Here is a 20,766-nt window from a genome sequence, read left to right as displayed (position 1 = left end):
TTACAAAAGGGCAAGGTGGGGGGGATAAATTAGGAGTTTGGGATTAATGTATATAGACTACTACATATAAAATAGATAATCAACAAGGACCCACTGTATAGCACAGGGAAGTCTACTCAATATTCTGCAATAACCTATATGGGAATAGACTCTGAAAAGAATGTACACACACACACACACACAAACACACACACAACTGAATCACTTTGCTTTACACCTGAAACTAACACAACATTGTAAATCAACTACACTCCAGTATAAAATAAAATAAAAATAAATAGTTTAAAGTCATTTTAGAGCTTACATTGAGAGATGGTAGGAAAAATACAGAAAAAAAGAATGATAAAGTGTGTTTGGGCTCAAGTTTATTTATGGCTGGGGAAGTGCCCTCTCTGCCACAGAGCACTTTAGTAGAGCCCCAAAGGGAAATTCGGAAGGCAAACCTGATGCTCCTAGGGCAATTCTTCTGAAGACCTTTGAGTTCCAACAGAACATTTCAAAAGAGTGTAGCTGAGTAATCTGTCCATTAAGCAGGGCTGGTGATGGTTGAAGTGGGATATTGCTTATTCTGGAACCTGTAAGACTAGGTGACATAAAAACTAGAGGATATACTGGACAAGGCAGTATTTCCTTTATGTCATAGGTTAAAAGGTTGGGCCTGTATACACAACAGAAAACAAATTGTTGCAAAACCAGCTAATGATTTAGAATTTTTCATTTTTATCTTTGTACAGCCCACTTGGTGACAATCAATTAAAAGGCTAGTTTACTGATCTTTTTCAGCTGCTAAAGACTGCAAATTAAAAATCCTAGATCAGTGTTACTTTGGTTCACTCCTTTTAGTCACTGTAATGCCACTGATTTTCATTCTAAACAGATAAACTAAAAGTACTGTACAAAGGCTTAATAGTTTACTAAATTAAAGGCAGGGAATGAATTTATTGTGAATGTCTTTAAATGTGATTGTTGAATCTATCTGCCATCTATCTCAGACTTTTCACGGAGTGTCGTTTGATGTTGGCTCTAGTCTCCTTGATAGCAGTTGTCAGGGAGTGCTCAGTGGCTCTGCCCATGACGACCCTCAGAGCTGAGGAAGGAAAATACCTGCTTCCTGGACAGTGTCAGAAAGTATTTTGAGTTTTAATGCATGCTGCAGTACTCTTCTCTACTTTATATTGTGAAGTCTCTAATCAGTGTCTGTTCATCTAACTTAAATATATTTTTCAAGTTAAAAGAACAGCTAACAAACTGAATCTTCTTAGTTGTTTAAGTTCGTATACCTATGAGCATTAGTCTACCAGTGGACGGTGAACTTACCTATTTTCGCTCCTGTGGAGCCCAGTGAAGACATCTGGACACTGGATCCTACATCTTGTTCCCTTGTTCCTTAGCTCATGCACCTCATGGAATCTAGCTTTACTATGGGCACTTCGATTTTGCCCTGTGGCTTGGAAGCTGTGTCCCTTTTTTGTTTCTTAGCGCAAATCCATTCACAATAGGAATGCTGCCAAGCTTTGATCTGAGTTAGCCCGAATGCCCTCTCCTTTGTTCTCACCTCTCCTCCAGCCATAGATTTAGTCCAGGCTCTTACCTGGCCTTTCTTCTGTCTTGGGATCTGCCCCCCTTGCCAGCTCGTTTTCCACCTCTTGTTCTCTTCAGTGCCTTCCAGCACAGTGGGATTTATTGCTGACAATAAGCACCTTGGTGTGAATTATTTTACTTTACCCTTTGTTGACTTCTAATGCAGATAAACAGGGAAAACAGAGATAGGGATTTTAAAAACTTAAGGTGAAGCAGGGAGAAAGGAGAAAGCAACCTCCAAAGGAGAGGTGGAAAGGCAGAAGGCAGCAGAACTTGTGGGGGTAAAGGGTAAAGTTATCAATCTATCTTTAACTGATTCCCACAGCCTTCTAGCTCTGGTCATTCTAAAACTGCTAGTTTTTTCCTTATAGTGTTGTTGTTCCTTCACACATCGATGTTCATTCATCTGTTCATTCAACAAATTCTCCTTGATCATCAACTCTGCCATTCAGATAATTGGTACTAGAGCTACACTGGTGAGCAAGCTGAACTCTCATGAAGCCTGATGGAAAAGAGATATGATTCAAATTATCAGATGATAACTATGTATATGAGGAGATATATGCTATATATAGAGATTATCATAGGGAAATTTGACCATATCAGTGAGGTCTGGATAAAGACACCTGGGGAAGTGACAAGGTTGCTGAGATTTAATGGAAATGGATGTAACTCAGTGAATGTAGAAAGAAATACTTTCTCTGCAAAAAAAAAAAAAAAAAAAAAATTATGAACAAAAGCCCTGTGGTAGAAAAGAGCATCATTTATTCAGAGAACTGAAAGAAGACCTGAATGTCAGGAGGCAAAGAGAGGTAGGGTATGTTATGGATGGGGCTGGAGAGCTGGGTAGAGGCTCTTATAAGCATTTTGGTCTTTGTCCTAAGAGCAGGTAAAGTTATCATTGTGTAACAATTTGCTACAAACTTAGTGGCTTAAAGAATTAATAACCTCATGGTATTTCACAGTGTCAGTGCATCAGGAATGCTGGAGAGTTCTGGCTTGAGTTCTCTCATGAGGTTGCACCCAAGATGTCAGACAAAGCTCTGCTGTCATCTGGAGTCTTGGCTGGAGCTGAAGGTCACTTCCAAAATGGCTCAGCTACATAGCTGGCAAACTGGTATCGGTTGTTGATGATGTGTCTCAGTTCCTTTTCATGTCAGCTTCTCTACAGAGCTCCTTCAGTATCCAAATGCCATGACAGCTGTCTTCCCCCAGAGCAAGTGATGAGAGAGAGAGCAAGTGAGCTATCCTTTTTTAAGCCCTCGCCTCAAAAGTCACATAGCGCTTCCATCACATTCCATTTGTTAGAAATGTCACTAATTCCTATAAACATGCAAAGGGAGGGGAATTAGTCTCCACCTTTCTTTTTTCAAGGTGCTGCTCATGACCTAGTTCTTCAGCTTTTGAAAGAAGTAGTTTCAAAGAGTTGGGGACAAATTGTAAAACCATCAAATCATGGAAGAGTGTTAAACAGGAATAGTGACATGATCATATTTGCTTTTCAAAAAATGTGACTCTGAATGGAAAACAAATTAAATAGGGCCATTATCAGTTAGTAGATATTAGAGGATCCAGGTGTGAATTTCTGATAATGGTGGACTGAAATGCTGGTGAAGATGAAGAGAAGTGAAAGGATCAAGAAACATTTAGAAGGTAAAAAAATGAGTTGTCAGATCAATAGAATTTGGCAGTTGAAGGTGAGGGGATATAGACTCCTAGATTTCTGGTGTGCATAGACAGTTGCAGTGACATAGAGAATGAAAAGACAATACCAGTTTTGGTCTGTCAGATGTAGTGGGGTTGATCATGAATTTTATTAAAACATATTATGTTCACAAGAACTAAGATGAGAGTTTTGAGCTAGAGATAATAAAGAGATGAATTATCTGTATATAGATAAGAAGGAAATCTCTGGGTTTGGTGAGCTCTCTTAGAGAAAGAAAGAATGGTATGAAAAGAGACAGGAAGGTTGGGTTTTTGTCCAAGAAGTATTCAATCTCTCCTCTCTCTTCTTTCTTCCCCCAGCCTCTCTCTCTCTTCCCTCCTTTTCTTTTTTTGGTCTTTTCTAGGGCTGCACCCACAGCATTTGGAGGTTCCCAGGCTATGGGTCTAATCAGAGCTGTAGCTGCCGCGACCTATACCACAGCTCACTGCAATGTCGGATCCTTAACTCACCGAGCAAGGCCAGGGATTGAACCTGCAACCTCGTGGTTCCTAATCAGATTCGTTAACTACTGAGCAACAGTGGGAACTCCGTTTCTTCTTTTCTTTTCTTTTTTCTTTCTTTCTTCTTTTCTTTTTCTTTCCTCTTTTTTCTTCTCTTTTTTCTGTGGAAGGAGTGTACTTCTCTGTTCTATCTGCTGGGCTAGGCCGTGTGATTTGCATTGGTTGATGAGGTGTCAGCAGGTGGGCCAGTGGTAGGTGCTTGAAATGTGTGCTGTAGCTTTTTTTGTGCACTTTGACTTTAAAAAGAACATGCTTTAGTTAGCAACTGGTTCATGGAAGGATTGGCAGATGTGCACCTAACCGCCAGTTTGAGGCTAAGTCCAGTTGATCCTGGCCTACCTCAGCTGAGTCCAATTTATGGATACATGAACAAGAAAAAAAACGCTTATTTTTGTAAGGCACTAAAATGTCAAGATTTCTAGTTGTTGTGACACAGCATTGTTTCGGTATTAGCTGACTGATAAAAGGGCTTAGGATCTAGAAGCAAGGGACATTATTCTCTAAAGTCCTTATTGGACTATATGCCTTTTAAGAGCAGTATTTATGTCTATACATGATTATTTTAGTAAAACCTAGCATAAAGTCTTGGTTAAATATCTGGTGGCTGCATGCATGGATCACAATCTAATTTAAGCATGGCTGTTTATCTATCTCAAATGTCTATGTCACGCACATATAATCTTATAATAGCTCTTCTAAGCAGTGTTTGCTGAAATAACAAGAGGGTTCACCAGTCCTAGATACAACAGTCCCATGAAGATCAACAAATGCCTCCCTTCCCTTTCCCTGAGTACATTTTTATTGCACATTGTAAAAAAAAAGCTTAAGAAAATGGACTCTATGTACATACTAATTAATATTTTAGACTACATGTTGTTTTAAAAGAGATTTCAAGAGAACAAATTTTAAAAGAAAAAAAAGTTATTAGTGGCCATGAACAGGCCTGTAAATAGTGTGCCAATGCAGTGACAGCAATCAAAATGGCTCTTTGGCTACTACCATTTTCATTTAAACTTTGATTAGTTATGAGGTAATTGAGAGAGGAGGAGTTAAACTCAAAGAAAGAAAAACAGTTCCTCCAGTTTAACAGCTGTGGAATCTTTTGGTAACTGCTGGAATATTCCTTTTCAGTAAACTTAAAGCTTGCTCTTTTATGTCAATATAGAATGCTTGCTCTAAAACACATAGTTTTAACTTTATCTTATTTAAAACTTTCTTCTTCAGTGTAACTCTAAATTATAGTTGAGAAAAACAGCACTTGGATTTATGTTACTTCTGTTAAAAAGGTAGGAATACTCTAAAGCCAAAAAGAGCCTGCGTTTAAAGTATTCGGCGGTCACAGTTTTGGTTATTAAAATGTGATTCCTCTCCACCCACAGGTACCCATCTTAAATGTCCATAAAAATCGTGTGCATACAGGACAAGTGTAGTTGTCCAGTGTTTACAGGGACATGTAAAATTATACCTTGCCTAGTTTGACCACAGTGTGAAATTTTAAAGTATAAACATGATCAAAAAGAAGAGTGGCTTCAAAAACAGAGTAACAACAACATTCCATTCTCCCAGAACCTTTTCACTCTCTCTGTCAGACAGCTACCCCCGACTTGTTTCTCCCAGCAGTCACTAGAAACAACATCCCATTCCCCACACCATCCCCCGCCTGAAAGTAAAGGGCACCATCAATTCTGAGAAAGAAATTGCCACAATAACAAAACTTATTGGAGTGAATAATTTCTCACAGAAACTGCCAATCAGCTACAGACACAAATCTGTCTTCCTTATCCCTCACCCCACCCCTCAGCTAGGGAAAACAACCTAAACCCTCAGGAAAAACTTTTCAGCCAAAACTTTCAGCCAAAGGATAAAAGTAATGACACTGCCATCTTGGAATATTTTGCTTGTACTGCTCTTCTGCCCTCTCTATTACAGCTGTGTGTGTACGTGTTGTCGTTTTGCCTTTTCATTTTGTTCAGGGTTCAAAAAGGTTGTTATTTTAACTGAAAATATACCACGAACATGATTAGAAAAGCAAACAGCATAGGAATGAATGAAATAAAAATTAAAAGACTCCCACGCCACATCCCCCACCCTTTTCCCAGTTCTCTTAGACTTCCAAACAACAGAAGTTCTGCGAGGAGAGGATGGGCTGTATGTGCCTGTGTGAAGGGCATGGGGGGTGGGGGTGGGGGTTGGCATATGGGAGGAAAGGAGAGTCTTGATAGCTCCTTATTTTTAATACCAGAAAAAAAGTACATCACGCACATACACACACCTCCTTTCATCTACCCTCTACTGAGAAAAACCCAAGAAGACCCCAAAACCCAAGCTGTAAAAAATAAAAAATACGCAAACAAATGAAAAACCCAAACCTCTGCTGTTTAGAAGTCCAAAAGAATTGCTTGTTAAAGGTCTTTCAGATTAAGCTCATTCCGAAGACATTTCCAGTATAACCAAACAATGAGAAACACTGGTATTCAGCCAGCCACAGCTCTGCCATCTCTGATTTAGTGCAATTTGATGATGATTAACTTAAAGAGAAGATGGAGATGGGTTCATGGAATAGGAAAACAAACAACCCTCAATTCCCTTCCATTTGTTTATATTTAAACTATCTTATTTTTATATCTGTTATTTTACATAATAAAGTCATGTGCACTTAGGATAATTTTTGTGGGTAGGGAAAAGTCTCTTAGGCCTTGCATTTTCTCCTTAATTATAAAGGTTGGTGGAATGTTTCCTAAGAAGAGAAATCCTAATGAAGTTATTTTTCGCAGAATCTCTGGAGGGTCTCTACTAGGTAAGCAATGATGTCAGTGCAAATGTTTTAGTACTCTCCTTTTCCATCCAAGTTGGCTTGATACATTTTAGTTCTACTACTATCTGTTTTTAAAACAGGTTGAAAACTTTGCTCACCAAGAGAACAATGATTAACTAAATCTGTAAAGTGCCATTTCACTTGCTATCAATAGCTTAAAGGAAAATCTAAATCCGTGACTAATGGCCCAGGAGTTTTACTACTTGCTTCAAGGAACCTTTTAGACCAAAGTGTTACTATGAAATTTTTAGTTCTTTTTCTTTCTTTCCCCATGGAATTCTGCATTTAAAAACAAACAAACCAAAAAAAAAAAAATCCTTATACAGTCTATTAATAATAAGGAAATACATTCCCAGGCTTTATTTTTTTTTTTTGACTACGTAAATACTTGAGTTTCTGTAGTCAGATTGTCCTCTGAATATCAATTCTTGGACTTGCCATGAGACAGCATAGAGTATTGGATAAGAGCGTGAGCCCTGGGAACAGCCCATCCTGACTCAAGGTACAGCTTAGATAATTTTCCTAATATCTCTATAGCTCAGTTTTCTCAACTGTAAAATGGGGGTAAAATTTACAGTTATCATGTGAACTTGATAGTGTTGTAAAATTGAATGGGTAAATGTATGTGAAGCTCTTAATGTATTTCTATCACATATGCCTCTGTGAAGGGTTTAAAAAATAAGATACAAAACGAAAGCTTTGAACTTTGCCAAAGGAAAAAAAAAAAAAGAAAGAAAGAGAGGAGTTCCCAGCATGGCATAGCAGTTAATGAACCTAAGATCCATGAGGATGTGGGTTTGATCCCTGGCCTTGCTCAGTGGTTTAAGGATCCGGCATTGCTGTGAGCTGTGGTGTAGGTAGGTCACAGACGTGGCTCGGATCTGGCCTTGCTGTGGCTGTGGCCTAGGCAGCAGCTGTAGCTCTGATTGGACCACTAGCCTGGGAACCTCCATATGCTGTGAGTGCAGCCCCAAAAAGCCAAAAAAAAAAAAAAAAAAAAAAAAAGGCAGAGAAACTGTCAAACTATGTGATGTTGGATAAAGTGGAAATTATTTCTCCATATCATCCTCTGTCTCAAATCTGTGATAGGCAGTATGAAAGTGTATATTACCACAATCCATTCTATGACAGCCAGGAAGTAACTGGCATGTGAGGATTCTCTTGACAGTATGCTTGTCTATGAATGTGAAAGAAAAAGTGAAGAGGAGTTATGTAGATGGTAGAGAGACTGGCCTAGGGAAAGATATGCATTCACTATTGTATTACTGATTGGATGACACCCCAAAAATGGCTGGTATTTACACATTGGAGCTTACACCATTGTTGCATATAGAGGTAGAACACATCACCAAGGATATTATTGACTACTTACCCTATCATTTTGCAAAACTGTAAAACTTCAGTGACCGTGTGTACATATCATGGTTATAGACTATATCCACATGGATTCCTTTTCATATGAATTTTGTCCAGAATGGAGGCATTCACTCATTCCATAAAAAGGTCAGTGTAGGACTTCCTGTCATGGCTCAGTGGTAATGAACCCTACTAGGATCAACGAGGATGAGAGTTTGAGTCCTGGCCTTGCTTAGTGGATTAAGGATCTGGTGTTGCCTTGTGTTATGGTATAGTTCACAGATGTGGCTCAGATCTGGCATTGCTGTAGCTCTGATTCAAACCCTAGCCTCGAAACCCATATGCCACACACGCAACCCTAAAAAGCGGGGGGAAAAAAAAAAAAAAGTCAGTGTATATCTCTTATTTGCTATGGGCTAAGACAAGTAAGTAGCCCAACTCTCAAGGCCATTGAGGTAAACTGATAATTCTAATAGAGTACTTTGGGGTATTATGCAAACCCTTGAGGGACGTCTACCACTCTTGGTGAGTATTGATGGTGGCTGGTATCACAGCTAGGAAATGGCATCTGAGATAATTTTAATAAGAGGAGTAAGGGTCAGCAAAGACAAAGGGGAGAGGAGAGAGGCGGGGGAGGAAAGAGAAATAGTACAGAGGACTAGATGAGCAAAGATGCAGAAGTGATTGTTTCGTAGCTAGAAATCAATCTAAGGTCAAAGGAAGGGTTTTAGTGAATGTGAAGAATGGAGGAATAGATGAAGGTTGAGGGAAGAAAGTCAGAATAGAGACAAAAAATACAGGTAGAAGAAAAAAGGAGGGCAAATTCTCAGAGGAGGTGACAGTGAATTTTATTTTTAAATTTAGCAAAGTGGGAGTTCCTGTCGTGGTGCAGTGGAAATGAATCTGACTAGGAACCACGAGGTTGTGGGTTCGATCTCTGGCCTTGCTCAGTGGGTTAAGGATCTGGCGTTGCCATGAGCTGTGGTGTAGTTCACAGACGCGGCTCAGATTTGGCATTGCTGTGGCTCTGGCATAGGCTGGCAGCAACTGCTTGGGTTAGACCCCAGCCTGGGAACCTCCATATGCCGCCGGTACAGCCCTAAAAAAGACAAAAGACAAAATAAATAAATAAATAAATAAATAAATTTAGCAAAGTGATTCAGTTTTATATATATATTTGTGTGTGTGTGTATACATACATATACTCAACATTCTTTTTTTTTTTGTCTTTTTGCCATTTCTTGGGCCGCTCCCTTGGCATACGGAGGTTACCAGGCTAGGGGTCTAATCAGAGCTGTAGCCACTGGCCTACGCCAGAGCCACAGCAACGTGGGATCCGAGCCATGTCTGCAACCTACAGCACAGCTCACGGCAACGCTGGATCGCTAACCCACTGAACAAGGGCAGGGATCGAACCCACAACGTCATGGTTTCTAGTCGGATTCGTTAACCACTGCGCCACGACGGGAACTCCCAACATTCTTTTCCATTATAGTTTATTATAAGATATGGAATCAAGTTCCCTGCACTGTACAGTAGGACCTTGTTCTCTATTTTATATTTAGTAGTGTGTGTCATGGTAGACTATTAAAGGAAGGACTGAAGGAAGAACACCCCATATTCTGAGAGAAAAGGTCAGATGTGGGGGCAAACTCTGATAAATATTAGTAATTTCACTTTGATTAGATGATGGATTTTTCTTTCAACGAAAGAATTAAAAAAGTATTTGTTTACTTAGAATTTTCCTAAATGCAAAGGAAGTAAGAAAGAAAGAAAACAGGTAAATGAATTTTATAGTGAAAATTATTAACTGTGTTATTTCTCTATTTGGAAGGTATTAACTTAAAATTAGTTTTCCTGTTTCATCCATTTTGCAGAAAGGTTTGTTTTGTGTGGGTGTCAGTAGGCCGAAAACATTTTGCATTTTTATACAATTCTAAGTGGTTTAAAAACTGTTATACACAAAGCAGGGTCATTCTTGATATTATCAAATATTTGATTTCTGTGAGGTTAATATTTTTCATATTTTTATTTCCCTCTTTTATGAATTGTCAATTTTGTCATCTGAAAGAAGGCTTTTTATGAAACACCTTCAAGCTAAGAAAAAAAGTCTAGGATCAAGAGAATTCAAGATGGTCTGATCTAGGGTGGGTGAATTGGGGAAACCAAAAAAAAAACCAAGACAGAAAAAAATGCATGAACATAGACACTTATATATGAAGGAGGCTGCAGTGTTTCCTGGTCTAGTCAACATCAAATGAATTAAACTGTTGTTTACTTTCCCTTTGGAGTACTCATCTAACATTGGTGTGGTCACTTCCAGAGATAGGAAATTGTTGCCTCTTTAGGCTATTCATTCACTTGAATTCTCTAGTGATGCCATGTGGGCACGGGATTTTCTTTGTGTGAGGATTTTGAATTACAAATTCATTTTCTTTAATAAATAAATATAGTATTATTCAGATTACTTACTTCTGATGTTTCCTGGTGGTGTAGTGGTTAGGATTTGGTGGTCTCGGATTACCTACTTCTCAGTGAGCTTTAGTCATTTTTGTCTTTCAAGAAATTAGCCAATTTCATCGGTTATTGAGAAGTTCATAAAGTTCATAATATTTTCTTATTTTCCTCTTATTATTCATAGAATCTGTAATGATGTCACTTCTAGCATTCCTCACATTGGTAATTTGTGTCTCCTCTCATTTTTCTGATCATTCTGACTAATGCTTAATCACTTTTGTAGATTTTCTCCAGGAACCATTTTTCTCTATTTATTTTATGTTTTCTAAATTTCACTGAATTCATTTGTGACCCTTATTATTTATTTTCTTCTGTTTACTTTGGGTTTAATTTCCTCTTCTTTTTCTAGTTCAAGGATAAGCAAACTTTTAATTCAAAGGATCAGATGGTAATAGTTTAGGCTTTGTGAATTATCCAGTTTCCCATTGTAGCATATATACTGCCATAGAATGTGAAGAAATGAGCATGGTTATATGCCAAGGAAACTTTATTCTACGAAGACAGGCAATGGTCTTGATTTGGCCAGTAGTTTGCCAAAACCTGCTTTGGGTTTTTATGTTTGAAACTGAGTTGATTACGTCTAATATAGGCGTTTATTTAGTGCTATAAATTTCCTCATAAAAACGGTTTTAGTAGTGTTTTACAAATTTTGGTATGTTGAATTTTTCTTTTCATTTGGTTTAAAATACTTTCTAATTTGCCTTTTGAATTCTTCTTTGACCTAAGGGTTTTCTAGAAGTTTGTTAGTTTCCAGAAGTCTTTTTGGTACAGATTTCTAATTTAATTCCTCATCAAACACACTTTGTATGACCTAAATACTTTTTTTGTTTGTTTGTTTGTTCAGGGCCACACCCTCGGCATATGGAGGTTCCAGGCTAAGGGTCAAATTGGAGCTATAGCTGCCGGCCTATGCCACAGCCACAGCAATGCCAGATCCAGGCTGTGCCTGCGACTGACACCACAGCTCATGGCAATGCCTGATCCCCAACCCACTGAGCAAGGCCAGGGTTTGAACCCGCAGCCTCATGGTTACTAGTCAGATTCATTTCTGCTGCACAATACAGGGACTCCTAAATACTTTTAAATTTATTAAGACTTGCATTATGGCCCAGAATGTAGTCTATTTTGATAAAGATCTCCTGTGCACTTAGAATGTGTATTCTACTGTTATGTAGAGTGCTATAGTGTAAATAATATAAATTTGGTTGATAGCGTTATTCAAATATTCTATGTCCTAGATAGTTTTCTTTTAGCTTATTCTATCAGTATTGAGAGAGGTGAATTTAAACTTGCAACTAAGGAGTTCCTGTCATGGCTCATCAGTAATTAGCATCCATGAAGATGCAGGTTTGATCCCTGGCCTTGCTCAGTGAGTTAAGGATCTAATGTTGCTGGGGGCTGTGGTATAGGTTGCAGACATGGCTCTGATATGGTGTTGCTGTGGCTGTGGTGTAGGCTGGCAGCTACAGCTCCAATTTGACCCCTAGCCTGGGAAATTCCATATGCTGTGGGTGCAGCCCTAAAAAGACAATAAACAAACAAACAAACAAGCTTGCAACTATATAAATTTGACGATTTTCTCTTGCAATTCTACTTGATTTTGGTTCATATATTTTGAAGCTCTATTATTAGATGCATAAATGTTTACCATTGTTATATCCTCTGGATGAACTGACCCCTATACCATTTTGAAGTGATTATTTTTATCTCTAGGTATATTCTTTGACTTGATATTTACTTGATTCAATAGTAATATAGCTACTTCATTTTTCTTTTTCATAGAGTTACCATAGTATACCTTTTTCCATCCTTTCATTTGTAAGTTACTTATGCCTCTGTATTTAAAGGGTGTTTCATATAATTGGCTTTTGAGGGGGGCACAGACTGACAGTCTATGCCTTGTAATTGGGGTGTTTAGGCCATTTACATTTAATGTAATTATTGAAATGATTAGTTTTAAGGCTAACTTTTTTTTATTGTTTTCTTTCTATTTTTCTCTTTTTTCTTTTGTACTAGTTGGATTTTTTATGATTAATCTCCCTTGGGTTATTAATTATGAGTGTTGTTAGTTGTTTCTTAATGGTTGTTTATTTTACAGGGTAACTCATTATTAATATAAGGAACTTGAAAGAGTGTACTTCTATTTCCCCTGACCGTTGTGCTCTTGTTATACTTTTTACTTTTATGTGTGTCTTTATCTTCATAGTACATTGTTACTGTTTTTTTAAACTATACATTATCTTTTAAAGAAAGTTAAATACTAAGAAAAAATAATCATGTATAGTTATCTATGTAGTTGCCATTCCTAGTGTTCTTCATTCTTTCGTGTAGATTTATATTATATTTCCCATCTAGTATAATTTTTCTTCTGCCTAAAGGACTTCCTTTAGCTTTTCTTTTCTTTCTTTCTTTCTTTCTTTTTCTTTTTCTTTTTCTTTTTTTTTTTTTTTTTTTTTTGGTAGTGGGGTTTTCTGGTAGTGAGTGCTTTCAGTTTTTGTATGTCTAATAAAAGTACATCACTGTTGCATCTTAAAGATTTTTTTTTTTTTGGCTAGTTGTAGTATTTAAGGTTAATGGTTGTTTTCTTTTAGTAATTTAAGGATGTTTCTCTACTGTTTTCTTGCTTACATTGTTTCTAATGATAACTCTCTCAATATAACCTTTATTCTAGACATATAACATGCTTTTTTTTTTTTTTTTTTTTATAAATGTTAGAGTTTATTTCTGGGCTCTCAATTCTTTTAATCTTTTTTTTTTTTTTTTTTTTTTTGTCTTTTTGTCTTTTGTTGTTGTTGTTGTTGCTATTTCTTGGGCCGCTCCCACAGCATATGGAGGTTCCCAGGCTAGGGGTTGAATCGGAGCTGTAGCCACCGGCCTACGCCAGAGCCACAGCAATGCGGGATCCGAGCCACGTCTGCAACCTACACCACATCTAACAGCAACGCCGGATCGTCAACCCACTGAGCAAGGCCAAGGACCGAACCCGCAACCTCATGGTTCTTAGTCGGATTCGTTAACCACTGCGCCACGACGGGAACTCCCTAGCATGCCTTTTTTAAAGCTGCTTTTAAGATTTTCCTTTTATTTGTTTTGAGTAGTTTGAATATTATGTGACTTGGTGTAATTTTCTTTGTGTTTCTTTTGCTTGGAATTTGTGGAGCTTTTTGGATCTGTGAATTTATTTTTTTTAAATCAAATTTTTAATATTTTTGCTTTTTATCTTCAAATGTTTTTTTTCTGCCTCCTCCTTTGGAGACTTCAATACATGTAAACTGGGCCCACTTGTAATTGTTCCATAGTTCACTTGTATTCCTTTTAAAAATCCTTTTTCTCTCTGTGCTTCATTTTGGGAAGTTTTTATTGTTATTTCTATACCAAACTCATTCATTGTAGTTTTTATCTAAGACATTATTATTCTTATCTCTCAATTATCTCTCATAATTTCTTTGACTATGCCTATGTATAATATTTTAGCATTTGAATGCATTTATAATGAGCATTCTAATATCCTTGACTGGTAATTCTAATATCTGCAGCAGTTCTGAGTCTGTTATACCGGTAAAGAGGGATTAGAATAAGGATAAGAGCCAGGCAGATGGTTTTAATGGAAGCAGTGCTATTCTTTCCATTAATCTGCATAATATCAATGCAAAGTTACCTGTGAACAAATAAAGTAGGGACCTATCTAGGTGGCAGATGTGGGTCTTTATTGAGGCTGTTTGGTGATTTGAAGGCAAGCATTTTACTTCTTTGAGAGAGGGATACCAGTTTTTATATAGCTACATCTGAGGGAGCCTGGTTTGGGTAGTAAGGTGGATATAGAGCACACTAGATTTCAGTAGAGTCTGGAGTACTGTTTTAATAAACAAATGAACAAAAGATTTTTTTTTCTTTCCTTAGATGTTGTCCCATTCCTCTTCATTTTTGCTTTTTAATCACCTCTTATAATTTTTGTTTCTTCATTTCTGTGCCCGATAATTTTAGTGCTTTATGCCTCCTTTTTATTTCTTCATCTTTTTCTTTTTAAAATTAAAAAAAAAGTGTTTTATACTTGTGCTGTCCATTTTCTTCTCATTGAATTCTACTTGCCATCCTTGTAGACAGTGCCTTCATGGGAGCAAAGAGGATTTGGGACGGACAGAAGAAGAGAAACCAGGCCATGAAAAAAATCTGCTTTTTCTGAAGCAAGCAACATGCATTGCATGGAATGGGGAGACATTTCTGTCATGGTTGGTTAGGCCTGATCATGGTGAGGCCATTGAAAAGAATTATAAATAGGAGATGGGAGAAAAAAGCTATGTCTGCTACAGAGTAGCTTCCCATTCTTACTCATGCAGTAGAAATATGAGACCACAATTGATAACTCAGTGACCTTATATTTTGAGTCATGGTTTCCCCCATCTTTGGGAATTTTCCTTCCCACGTGCCCACAGCAAACTTCTCCCACCTTTTCTGTCGGCTAATATAGACACAAAGAGCAAACATATGACGTTCTCACCCAGTACAGAACCTATGAGAATTTCAATTTGGCAAACATCTGTTGAGTACCTACTATGCATGAGGCACTGTGGGAATGGTTGAGCATAAAGCTGCACAAGCTATGTCTTTAAGTTTGAGCAACTTTCATTCTGATAAGCCCATTAAAAAGCCCATACTGAAGGTAGCAAAAAATAAAAGTAAAATAAATATCATAAGAGAAATAAAGTGGGAGGCTAGAGGAGTGAAAAGTCATTTCTTGCTATGAGATAGAGGGAGGCTTAATGAAGGAGCTGGAATTTCATCTGGACTCTAAATAGGGACAAAGCATAGAGGAAAGAAAATGCAAAGGACATTTGTAAAGTGAGTGATGGGAAGGTAATGGAATTGAAAGGACATTTCAGATGAGAATATGGAGCTGGCTGGGATCTACACAAAGTAGGATAGGCTGGAGTTTGTTCCATAGGCAAAAGGCAATCATTAATTGGCTTTAAATAGGCATGATGATGTGATGTGATTTGCATATGGATAACCGTATTGGTACCTATGTAATAATGGGCTGGAGTGTGGAAGCAGGGAGACCAGTCATGGAAGCGGAGCGTGAATGAGAGCTGGTTCTCAGCAAATGGTGCAGTAGAGCTCACAGGAAACTAGATGGTCTGACAGAATCCTGGACTTAACAAGCCTGACCTTGGGGAAAGTTTCTTATGTTCTCTGTGCTTCAGTTTCCTCCTCTGTGAATCAAAGATAAGGGTAGAAGTTCTTTCATAGTGTTGTTAAGATTAAGTTAATTAATGTGTGTAAAGCCCTGAGATCCATGTCTAGCCAATAGAAAATGCAACAATGTTATGAATTGTTAAGTAGGGCAGTGGTAAGGAGAGGCAAGAAGGAATGGATTTAAAAGTTATTTTACTATATAATTATACCATCATTGACACTGGAGTTATTTTCAGCTATTTGCCTAAAGTACATAATTCTGTCATTTAGTAAGCAAAGCAAGAAATCAAGTTGTTACCATAGCATTTATTATATTTTATTTATTTTTTGTGACTGCTTTCTCTAGACTTTGAGATAATAAGTGTGATTGCCTCTGACATATATTGGTTTTAAAAAGGAGCTTGAAAATATAATAGAACTATTTGAACTATGTGGTAAGAGTTGTAATTGATGTTTTATCAGCTACATCTGTCTGTCTAACTTCTGTCTACATATCAATTACATGTATTAATTTATACATTTTTTATATTGCACCTGACCTATGAGAAGTTAAAATCCTAAGATTTACTTTTGCAGACATAACCATGTAGCTTCATAACCTTTTAAGGCATGAGTTATTGTAATAAAATAATATACTTAATACAATATATGGTTTTATTAATATTAGTATGTATATTTATACATATTATGGTAATTATTATATATTATATTCATTTAAATTTAGAATGATAATCCCACCAGTGACTGCACTGCTTTTTTCCCCTCCCTTCTGCTCTACTCCCACTGCTCACATTGCTGCAGAGCTGAGGGAGCTCCTCTCCTAGAGATATCCCTGGAAGCAGTGAGAGGGGCTGGAGAGGGATGTCTTCAGTTGTCTTGCATGCAGTTTTAGGTCCCCTCCTTTGGGACCTTGCAAAAAGGCACAAGGCAAAATGAGGCTGACCTGAGAAAAGCAAGAGGTTTCGCTCTTTGTTCAAGACCAGGAAAAGAGGAAAATAGGAGGAGATAAGCAGTTCTCCTTTACTGTTTCCTGTGCAGTCCATCTGAAGTGGACTTATCTATGGTCTAGACCACACTGAAAATGTGAAGGTCACGATAACAGAGACATCTGCAGTCAACATCTAACTGTAAAATGTTTATCTTGATCTACTTTGAGCTTTAATAATAATCCAGGACTTAAGAAAAGGACCATAGGTAAGTGTCAGGGGGGCTGGAAAAATAACTAAAGCTCCTCTAAGGGAAGAACAGGCAAGTCGGGTGCTCTTATGGCTCATGGCCTCTCAGTTCTTTCTCAGGTTGCCCCTTGGCCTTCCTGTTTCAGGGGCCCCTGCTCAGCACTAGACACCTGGCTATTTTCTTTCCCACCTCTGACCAAGGGTAAGGTTGAAGGAGAAGAGACCTGCCTTAATAAGCTCAGCCTGGGAACACTCTTGGCTCAGGTGAGTCAATGACAGAGGCAGAGCAATTATGGGATTTCAGACACACTTCTGATGCTGTCTTCTCAACTCTGCTGGGAGGGCTTATCCAGCATCAGAAAGCGATTACCTCATGTGCAGCTTTTAAAAATAAACATAGAGGAATCGTTACTGGCATGAAAATTTGTTCTTGAGATGCTAAGACCAAAAGCATGTAATAAACATTGTGCACATTATGCTCTTTACTTGTGAGCCAAACCAGATTAACCATACACATCACACATATGCATCAGGAGGTTTAACCACGTTTAACCATGGTCACCTCTGGTGGAGAGGAAATATGGGGCTTGCTATGTATATAAATATATATATGTGTATGTGTTTGTGTGTGTGTATCTTTGTTAGCCTATCAATGAAAGTCATTTTTAGTTTCAGAATAAGAAACACACTAACCCAAAATTCTGCAGCAGCTAAGTGGAGGCAGCTTCACAGATACCCCTGGGAAATCACACAGTCTCCCTTTCCCTTTTGCTTTCTGTTGTGGGCTCTTCATTCTTTGCACAGAAAGCATGGAGTAGCAATTGTCTCCTTCCCTAGCAAGGATCTTTGACTGTGGGTGACTGAGCAATCCAGAGGAAGAGAGGCTGAGGAGACCCATTCGCACACTTCCATGTGCCAATCAGCTTCCCGCACAGATCACTCCTCTGCCGGCTTCTGCCAGCATCTCTTTAACCAGACGAGAAAAATAAGCTGAACCCCTAACACTTAGAAATATCCCATTCTCCACCAAGCTGCCCATGATTTCGTGGAAGTTTTGGGTGGGGGTTTGTGTTGGAGGAATCTGTCCCTAGTAAGGGTCAGGTTCTGTCCTAACCACTTTCAGTCAGTACAGCCACAGTGTTAGGTCAGCTTCCAGGCTTTTCCCTTCCTTGGCTTTCTCTGACCAACATCCTGTGGACTTACTGTGATAACTTTTTTCTTCACAAAGCCGACTTTTAAACTGACAACCAAAGTAACAGTTACGCTTACACAAGAGAAGGTGAGGAAACTTCAGGCTGGTTCCTGTGTTTGCTCATCAACTGCCATTATTTGGGTGCCTTCTGAAGAAGGAAAGAAATAGCAGGCCACAGTATAATCCAAACCAGAGTGACAAGGAGCTGGTCGAAGCTCAAAAATCCTAAGTGGGGTGGAATGAAGTGTGGGAAACTCTTTCTAGAATTTCACTGATTAACCATTGATAAAATAACAGAAGTCTATTTTTTTTCCCTCTCAGGGCCCCCTTTATTCACAATCTGAATGTGAAAAGTAAGAAATCCAACTTACCTAAACTTCACACTGTGCTAATTGTGTGTGAGGTGCTGTCATTTGAGAGTGTAGCCTCAAATCTCTCTTCTGAAGGACTTGGTGCAGAGCAGGTGCCCTGCCACCTTCTCTCTCCTTTGAGGAGGTTGTGAGGAGCACAACAGTGAATTCTTTCTTTCTCTCTGTTTGTTTTAGGGAGGTCTATGGCATTTGTTTTTTTGGTCTCATCTTCCTCAACTCCTGCACCAGCAGGGTTTCTCCCCTCCCCATTATCTTCAGGGGGCACATTTCCATGTCAAAGATCTCTCTGGAGAGAAAGCCTCTTTTTCTTCCACCTCTGCCTTGTTTGTGCCTGACTCACCTTAACTCTATCCTCTCCAGCCATGTTATCCATTAGCAGTAGTGAGGAGCAGAACCTTATTTAGAAATCAAAACCACAGGGGGAAAAAACAACAAAAAACGGCTTCTCTCTGAGAAGGATAAGAGCAGTTTAATTGCCCTTGAAAATATCAACTTGTTTTTAAGAAAGATCACTAGCTCTTGCAGTAAAACATAGAAAGAAGAATCATTCTGAAGTGAAATTGTGGGTTTTACTTAGTAAAAATGAAAATGTTAAGACTACTAGACCCAGCTAGGTAAATCCATGGCAGGTTGAGTTAGAAGGCTGCGTTAGGGGAGCATGAATGTAGTTTAACTCTTGCATCTATAGACTGTCTCCCAATAGACTCATGAAGTAGAACTGTTACAGCAGATACCCAGCAGCCCTGTGCTGCAGCGTATCAGCTCTGGCGACAGCCCCGTGGCTGTAGCGTACCAGCTCCAGTAGCTCTGTGGCCTTAGTGGATCAGCTCTTTTACCTGGCGAGAAACCAAGCGAGCACTCGGAGAGTTGGAGAACTCAGGTTTATTACGCCGGCGGGCTCAGACGAGATCGCTCTCCAGAGTCTGAGCCCAGAAGAAGGGTTTCACAAGGCTTTTATGGGCTACGTCTTCCAGGTCCCAAGCTTGGCTAGTTGGACTGGAGTGACATCAGGCAAGGTAGTAGATGCGGAAACAAATTTACAGAAGCAGATGCATGGAGGAGGACTGGTTGGGGCAGTTGGCTAGACTTTGCTTAGTCATCATGGCTGGGGTCTCTCCTTTCTCCATTTTATTGGGACATTTTCTCCTACAGAACTAATGGGCAATTCAGATGGACACAGAGAAGGGTCTCCATGTTCCTACCATGTTCCTGCTCTTCTAGAGTTGGGGAACTTTGCAACTTACGACTGTGTGTGCACTTTTGATAGATTTTGGGAATCCAAATCCAATTATTTCCTGTCAGTTCCCAAGATTAGAAAGCACTCATGGTAGGGCTTCACTTGGGAGTAGTTCTCTGGGGTTTTGATCAGGTCTATTTGGACCCAAGTAAGACATTTTCCTGAGGCCATCAAAAGCCCAAGCAAGCTCCTATACCAATCACCAACCCATGGGGAACTCAGGCTCATTAACTCTTATCTGGCACCACAGTAGATACCTGTTAAGCTTTGAATGGTAGCTGGCCCTCTGGGTCTTCCACATTAAAAGGGGGTCTTAGAACCAGACAAAAGGTCAAGGCCTTCTGGTTCCTGTTTATTTCTTATGCCTCAGAAGTTGCCCTCTCCCATTCTGTACTACATGTGAGTCACATGGAAATACTTGGACTTCTTGAACAGTCTACTCTTTTCTTTTCCCAGGTATTTCTCAAAATCTCCCTGTTCTTTGGAATTCCCTTCTCCCTGTTTGCCCCTGGCTGAATTCCACTTGGCTAACTCTTAGGTCCAATTAACTCCTAAGTCTTTGTAAACTCAGTTGTTCCTCCTAGACAGTGTCACAACTGGCAGTAGAAGCAAGTAAAACAATCATGGGAAAGAAATAAAATTTTCAGAAAATCTTCCAATTCCTGGTCCCTTACCTCTCTTTTTTACTGTAGTTCCTGGAAGTCTTAATGGTTTATTTAATTTTGAAAACATCGACCCATGTCTCTCTGAAACTAGAAGAAGAATTTAGGCCTAAAAGTAATGGAGTCTATACTAGCCCTGTACTAGTAGGACTTTTATTTTTATTTTATCTTTTTTCTAGTAGGACTTTTAAGTGCTCCATATATCAGTCAGTTAAGGAAACACAGTAAGTGACTCTCACTGGAAAGGTCTACCTAGGATGTTTATTTCCAAAGGTACCTAGGAGATATTCAGATGTATGCAAAACTTTAGATTTAAGGTAGTTTATAGTTTAGAAGGATATGATACTTGTATTACTTTTCTATTGCTATGTGACAAATTACCCCAAAATCTAGTGGCTTAAAACTTCACCCATTTTTCAGCTCACTGTTAGGTAATTCAGT

General features: G+C 38.7%; 1 long non-coding RNA gene across 9 annotated transcripts in view; it reads left to right on the top strand.

Moving 5' to 3' along the window:
• Window positions 1-20,766, top strand: part of LOC110259987 (uncharacterized) — a 1,024,192-nt gene that overhangs the window by 312,430 nt on the left and 690,996 nt on the right. Inside the window, exon 1 of one of the 9 annotated variants that reach the window (XR_014839512.1) lies at window positions 7,059-7,124. The exons of the other annotated variants lie outside the window; for them this stretch is intronic. This is a non-coding gene — a long non-coding RNA (uncharacterized LOC110259987). Of the gene's footprint in view, window positions 1-7,058; window positions 7,125-20,766 lie in introns of those variants that run through there. 9 annotated transcript variants of the gene reach the window in all.

The sequence above is a fragment of the Sus scrofa genome, chromosome 1 (genome assembly GCF_054392235.1).
Source record: "Sus scrofa isolate SSC_HxYL_T2T_F1_AM1 chromosome 1, Sscrofa_HxYL_maternal_Yorkshire_Landrace_v2.0, whole genome shotgun sequence".
In the NCBI taxonomy this organism is placed as follows: Eukaryota; Metazoa; Chordata; class Mammalia; order Artiodactyla; family Suidae; genus Sus; species Sus scrofa.
This window is presented reverse-complemented; position numbering and strand designations above follow the sequence as displayed.